Genomic DNA, 8191 nt, shown 5'->3' with positions numbered 1-8191 from the left:
AATATTGTAACACATATCATTATGAAATTATTTTATTAGGGTGTTGAAACATATGACCATAACTGTGGATTTGTCCATGTCTTTGCAGTTCTATTAGTTTTGGCTCAGGCATTTAAAAATTTTGTAATTAGTTGCATATATGTTTAGAATTGCTATGTCTTCAGTGAGTTGACTTTTTTATCATTATAAAATGACCTGTTTAATTCCTGCTAATAACCTTTGCCTTGAAATGTACTTTGATATTAATTGAGCAACTGTAGCAATCTTTTAATGCATGTTAGCTTAATATATCTTCTCCCATCATTTTATTTTCAGCAATTTGTGCCTTTACATTTAAAGTGATTTTTTTTTTGGTAAGCAGCTTATATTTAGGTTTTGTTTTCTTAATATGGTCCTGCAGTTTATGCCTTTTTAATTGTTTTTTTAACCCATTTATGTTAATGTAATTGTTGATTTGGTGGAGTATAAATATACCATCTTACATTTTGTTTTCTATTTGTTTCATTTGTTCTCATTTCATGTTTTTCTTAAAATTTCCATCTGATTTTAGATTAATCATATTAAATAATTTTATTTTACAATCTTTCTTGGCATATTCTCTGTGTGTGTGTGTGTGTGTGTGCGCGTGCGTGTGTGTGTGTGTGTGTGTGTGTGTGTGTATTTTCATGCTTCCTTTAGGGTTTATAGACTTTCTTTTTCACTTACCTAATTTAATTAATATTGTTACTTTGTGAATAGAATCCTATGGCAGGATACTTCCATTTCTGCATTCTCAGTATTTGTGCTTTGTCATTCATTTTACTTATCTTTCTATTACAAACCACAGGACTTATTATCATTGCTATTGTTCCAAATAAGAAAAGATCTTTAAAATATTGAATTTATAAGATTGAATTCAGATGAAATGTATTTTATATTTACCAACATTCTTACTATTTCTGGTGCTTTCCATTTCTTTGTGTATATCTTGATTTCTAATGGATATCATCTTCCTACTTCTTAAAGTTGTCCATTTATTTTATTATTATTATTATTTTGGTAATACAGTTCTATGGGAATAAAGTCCTTTGAAAGAAAATACATTCTGAAATATCTTAATTCATCTACATTTTAGAAATATATTTTTAGTGGAAAATATTGACCTTTTTTCTCTACAGTGCTTTAAAAATGTTGTTCCACTGCCATTTGACTTAGTTATTCTCACCTTTGTTTTTCTATGTATAAAATGCCTTTTTATTCTTATAGCTTTTAAGATTTGATCCATGTTATTGGCTTCATGCAACTTGATCATAAAGTGCCTTGGTGCAATTATTTTTTTCATGTTTCTTGTGATTGGGATATGTTGAACTTGCCAGATCTGTGAGCTTATAGTTTACATTAAATTTGAAACAGTTTCAGGAAAAGTTTCAGCTTCTATTTCTTTTAAAAGTTTTTATCTTTACATCCCTTTTTTTGGAAAAGATAAAGTTGATAAACAACTAGCTAGACTAATCAAGAAAAGAAGAGAGAAGTTTCAAATAAACACAATCAGAAATGGAAAAGGAGACATTACAACTGATATCACAGAAATATGAAAGATTATCAGAGACAACTATGAGCAATATATATTCACAAGCTAGAAAACTTAGAGGAAATGGATAAATTCCTAGAAACATACAATCTCCAAAGATTGAATTACGGAGAAATAAAAGTTCTGAACAGACCAATAATGAGCCATGAGATTGAATCAATCCCAGGGCCAGATCGATTCACAGACAACTTCTACCAAACACAAAAAGAGCTGGTACCAGTCATCCGGAAACAATTTCAAAAAGTCAAGGAGAAGAGACTTCTCCATAACTCATTCAATGAAATCAGAATCACCCTTGTACCAAAGCCAAATAAAGATATAACAAAAAAACTACAGACCAATATCTCTGATGAACATAGATGCAAAAATCCTCAACAAAATATCAGCAAACTTATTTCAACAGCACAGCAAATAGGTACTACACCATAATCAAGTGGATTTTATTTCAGAAATGCAAAGATGGTATAACATACGTAAGTCAATAAATTTGATTTATCGCATAAAGAGAATTAAGGACAAAAATCATATTATTATCTCAATAGACATAGTAAAAAAGAATTTGATAAAATTCAGCACCCCTTCATGATAAAAAAAACTTCAGCAAACTAGGAACACACCTCCAAATAATAAAGGCCATATATGAAAATCAATAGCTAACATCCTAGTGAATGGACAAGGATTGAAAATATTTCCCCTCATAACTGGAACAAGACCAGGATACCCACTTTCACCACTTTTATTCAAGTGGTGCTGCAAGTCCTAGCTAGAGCAATCAGTCATGAGAAAGAAATAAAAGGCATCCTGATTGAAAAAGAGGAAGTCAAATTATCTGTCTGCTGGCAATATAATCTTATATCTAGAAAACCCTACAGACTCCATGAAAAACTCTTAGATTTGATAGATGAGTTCAGTAAATTTTTGGGAAACAAAATACACAACATACAAAAATCAGTAGCATTTCTATACAGCAAAAACTCAAGCTGAGAACTAAATCAAGAAGAAAATCCTCTTTTTAATAACAATAAAGAAAATGCCTTTTTAGTTATTTAACTAAGGGGTATATTTAACCAGGGGAGATAAATAGATACACAAGGAAAACTATAATAAACACCTATGAGAGAAATTGTAGATGACACAATTAAATAAAAAAAACACCTCATGCTCAGGGATTGGAAGAATTACTATTGTTAAAATGATTGTACCTCCCAAAGCAATCTACGAATTCAGTGTAATCCCTATCAAAATACCATCATTTTCCACAGAATTAGAAGAAAAAAGACCCTAAAATAGATATGAAAACAGAAGAAAGTTCAGATAGCCATAGCAATCTGAAGCAAAAAGAACAAAGCTGGAGGCATCACATAATGTGACCTCAAATTAGGCTATAGTCATCAAAACAGCATGGTATCTGGTATAAAAATATACACAAAAATAAATGAAACAGAATAGAGAATCCAGAAATAAAGCCACATATCTAGAAACAACTGATGTTTGACAGAATCAACAAAAACATATAATGGGGAATTAATACTCTTTTCAATAAATAGTGCTGGGAAAATTGAACTGTCATATGCAGAAGAATGAAACTGGACTCCTCTCTCTCACCATATACCAAAGCCAACTACAGATGGATAAAAACTTACATTTAAAACCTGAAACTATAAATATATTAGAAGCAAACCTAGGAAAAACTCTTCTGGTCATTGGTCTAAGCAAAGAATTAATTATTAAGACCTCAAAAGCAGAAGCCAGGCTGGGCATGGTGGCTCACACCTGTAATCCCAGCACTTTGAGAGGCCAAGGTGGGTGGATTAGTTGAGCTCAGGAATTCGAGACCAGCTTGGCCAATATAGTGCAACCCCATTCTCCACTAAAAATACAAAAATTAGCCAGGCATGGTGGTGCACGCCTGTAATCCCAGCTACTCGGGAGACTGAGGCAGGAGAATTGCGTGAACCCAGGAGGCATAGGTTGCAGCGAGCAGAGATTGCACCACTGCACTCCAGCCTGGGGGACAGAGTGAGACTCCATCTCAAAAAAGAAAAGAAAAAAAAAATCACAAGCAAAAAATACATATAAATAAAAAATGGAGAAATGGGGGATTTTAAAGTAAAGGGATTCTGCATGTTAAAAGAAGCAATCAACAGCATGACTAGATGACATGCAGACTAGGAGAAATATTTGCAGGTGAATAACACCCAGAATTTACAAGTAACTCAACAAGAACAATAATAATTAAAAAAAAACCTCAGTAAAAAGTGGGCAAAGTAAATGAACACAAACGTTTTAAAAGAATACATATAATAGCCAACAAGCATATGGAAAATAGCTCAATATCACTAATCAACAAAGAAACACAAATTAAAACTACAATGCGATATCATCTAATACCACTCAGAACTGTTCTTATTAAAAAAGACAAAAATATCACAGATATTAGTGAGGATGCAGAGAAAAGGGAATGCTTATACACTGCTGGTGGGGATGTAAATTAGTACAACTTCTATGGAAAACAGTATGGATATTTTTCAAAGATTTTAAATTAGAAATACCATTTGATCCAGCAACCCCATTACTGGGTACCTACCCAAAAGAAAGGAAATCATTATGTCAAAAAGATACCTGCACTTGTATGTTTATCACAGCATCATTCACAATAGCAACCATATAGAATCACTTTGTGTTCATCAAAGGATGACTGGATTTAAAAAGTAGTATATACACAAAATGGAATACTATTCAGCCATAGAAAGGAATGACATCATGTCTTTCTTAGCAACATAGGTGGAACTGGAGGCCACTGTCTTAAGTGATACAAATTAGAAGCAGAGCCAAATACCAGGTGTTCTTACTTATAAACGGGAGCTAAATAATGTGTACTCATGCACACAGGCTATGGAATAACAACCAGTAAAGACTAACAAGCGTGGGGGAACAAAATGGGAAGGATGAGGAGAAATTACTCAATGAGTAAAATCTACATTATTTGAGAGATTGATAGACCGAAAGCTAAGACTTCACCACTACGCAATAGATGCATGCAAGGAAATTGCACCGGTACCTTTTAAATTTATACAATTTTTTAAAAAATCGCCAAACTGTCTTCCAATGGCTCAACCACTTAGCATTCCCACCAGAAAAGGATGAGCATTTCTGTTATTGCACATTCTCATTTTTGGTGTTGTCAGTGTTTTGGATTCTGGCCACTCTAATGGTGCGTCGTGCCATTTCAATTTACAATTCCTTTGTGACATATAATGTCTAGCAGCTTTTCATATGTTAATTTGCTATCTATATATTTTCTTTGGTGAGGTATCCGTTCAGTTCTTTTACCCATTTTTAATCAGCTTGTTTTTCTTTTATTGTTGAATTTTAAATATTCTTTGTGTATTTTCATTAGCAGTCCTTTATTAATGTCTCCATGAGTCCATGCTTTGTATTCTCATTTCCTGGACAGTGTTTTGTGTTTTCTTTTTTAAAGCAGACACTTTAATTTTAACAAAATCTGGCTCATTGGTTATTTCTTTTCATGGATCATGTCTTTGGTATTGTACAATTTAGTTTTTTAATGAAAAAATATACTTAATTATGAATACAAATTGTTAGATATGCTCCCAGGGATTTCTAAGGATTCATAAAGTTCCCAACACTGAAGTTAGATTTGCTTCATAGAAAATTAAGTAAATATATTTGCAACATTTTATGGAAAGAGCCTGTACTGTCACTTTCAAAAGCACCTCTCCCCCTACCTTTGGTCAGTCACTCCCATGCACACACTGACGCACACATTTAAACACGAAAACACATATAAAAACACTTTTTGATCCTACCAGGCTTTTATGCAATTGAAGCAAATAGTAACACAAAATAAACAAGGCAAAGTGAAAGCCGACTCCTGCAGCCAGTCTTACAGTCCAACCATCCTGGCTACCCCACAGGTGCTCATGGGAATGTTTCCTTATTCTGTGGATGCAGGTTCAGATTCTGGTGAGTGACTCAGCATGGAAGATAAATTACAAATTCTTATCCACATATAACACTGTTTAAATTATTTCCATATTTCAGAGATGTTTTAATGCAGTAATTTTCAGAAAAAGAGTTAACATTCATAATCAGGAATTAATTTAATGAATTGGAAGAAACATTTAAAACGTAATGTAATAGAATGTAATAGAACAGAATGCAAGAGAGAATAAACAGAATAGAAAATATGATGGTAAAATTGTACATATGGAAGGTAACATCTGTCTCTGAAAATCGCACCACTGCACTTCAGCCTGAGGGAAAGAGTGACACCCTGCTCAAAAAAAGAAAAGAAAGGAAAAGGAAATTTAGCTTCTCTGTGTTAAGGTGGTTGTACTAGTTGGCATATGAAATGCAGTTGTTATTGAGTACAGAGATTTTTTATAAAATAAAATAGAAAAACTTTTTTTCTGAGTTATAAACATTACTTGTATGGAATCTGAATACACGCAGAGATGCGTCAGTTGGGGTATTTGTGCATTTTCCCTGTTTTTGACCTTCAGAATTCAATCTAATCTTGCTGATATAGCAATGTTTGGTTGCACGTAAGACACCTTTATGTAAGAATTTACAAAATACATGACTTGATACTCTCACCTTGTGGTTTCTCAGAAGTAGCTGTTGACGCTTCAGACCCTCTTGTATTTTTTCTAATTTTGCCAATAAAATCCTCTTTCACTGGCAGGTTTCCCTTAAAGAAACCAAAAATGGGGCAAAAAGGTGACTGTGTCTTCATTTTTATCCTTGATTGCTACGGAGAGAAACCCGTGGAAAGCTGAGCTTCAGAAGTTCCTGTAATCACCTGCATTATAGGATACAAGTGTGAGCTCTTCTCTGAATAAAATGACCAGTGATGTTTTTCTTTCCTTCTCTGGCTCACAGACACAGCTTTTTCTGGTCACCACTCCTGGTGAATACTTTCACGTCTCTGACTTGCAAAGGGCTCCCGTAAACCCACTGTGTGCCCTGGATCCTGGTGTTTGTCCCTTGACATAGCTGAGGCTTTCTTCTTTGGAAAGCTTCCTCCTGCAGGCAGAGTTGACCTTTCCAGGAAGCTTTTGTATTTCTTCTAGAGGAAGCTTCTGGATGAGGTGGCCATGATTGTGGCTGAGATGCATGAAGCCCACAGGAAAGCCAAGACAAAGAGCGCGGGGCTCTGTGCGTGTTGAGAGATGAAGTGGGCTACGTCAGGCCAGAAACCAAAGCTGGTACTGAGTGACTGCGGTGACTAGATTCCAGAAAGCCCATTTGGATTGGTTGTTTCAACAGTTCTGCATTCTTTTGCTGCCTTTATCTTACTACTGTTTTCTTTCCAAAACATATCACTTTAAACTTTGTATCAGACTCAGTTTTAAAACACATTCTTTAGGATAATCACAGTGCTACCATCACCTATTAATATTTTAACTAAAAATAATTTGCTTAGTGTTAATGGCTGTTTATATCAATGAATGAAATTTGTTATTAAAATTAAATTAAAATGTGAAAAATTATCATTGAATTTTAATAGGTGTAATAATGATAAGTCAATAGTAAATAGTTTTTAGTATGTAAAGGCAAGTCACTAATTAAAATACTATTTATGAACGTCATCTACATATCATTGCATGTAATATAAATCATTGAGTATCTTTGGAAAGATATACATAACGAGCACAAGTAGGTACTTTGTAGTTCACGTAGATTCATTTGTTAAATTTTTTATTTAAAATAAGTGAATTATAATTGTAATTTATACATATTTATGGGCATCGTGAATTGTTCTTATAGGTTTTACTGTATTTACTTGTGGTAGATCCAACACAATATGTACACTACAGTAAATTCTTTTTGCTTCTTAAGACTACCCTCAACATTTTTTTTTTCACATTATGATGTCTCTTTGACGCATCAAAGAACCCACAGACCACCTAAACTGCTCTTCTCACTTCACCTCATTATGCTGTTCCAGTATGACCTGTGGTTCCTGCAGTCCTGGTGGTTCCCTGGAACTAGAGATGTTCTTCACACTCAGCAGACCTGAACTGGGTTTTATTCAAAACCAGCTGAAACCTCTTCTTTTCCTGGAACTGCTTTCTCTACTCCCTCTCCCCTGAACTCCTGCAGCAAGATTTATCACTTACTATGTTGTGTTGTTGGGTTATATTCATCCCTTTCTAGGTTGTGTTGCTGGCAGCATTTGTTAATGTGCTCTTCCTCCCTCACTGCACTGCCAGACATTTATATTCTTCTGTGAGTCTTCAACATGTGTCTCCATGCCTTGAACATATAGGTAGTCAGAAAATGACTATTGATTGATTCAGATGCATAGCTGGACTGCTTTGAACCACTTAATAGTAAACATTGTGACATCTCACATTGGTTTGTTAAATAAAGAGCCCTAAACATTTAGAGATTTAACAATTTCCATATAAGCTGTTTCCAAACACCTCCAAAGATCTATAATATGTAGCAATTTTTATTATGTTGAGGCATAAATTAGAAAAGTCATATGCATCTCATTTTAAAGAAACGATTGTTCTCACTGAATACATATAATTTAAATTCTAAAAACATACTTATGAGTTTGGTATTATCATCCCAGTTTTACAGAAAAGG

This window comes from Aotus nancymaae, unplaced genomic scaffold (assembly GCF_030222135.1).
Source record: "Aotus nancymaae isolate 86718 unplaced genomic scaffold, 86718_ANA_hifiasm-v0.15.2.pri h1tg000014l, whole genome shotgun sequence".
NCBI lineage: Eukaryota > Metazoa > Chordata > Mammalia > Primates > Aotidae > Aotus > Aotus nancymaae.
The sequence above is the reverse complement of the archived record's forward strand: the minus strand, read 5'-3'. Positions refer to the sequence as shown.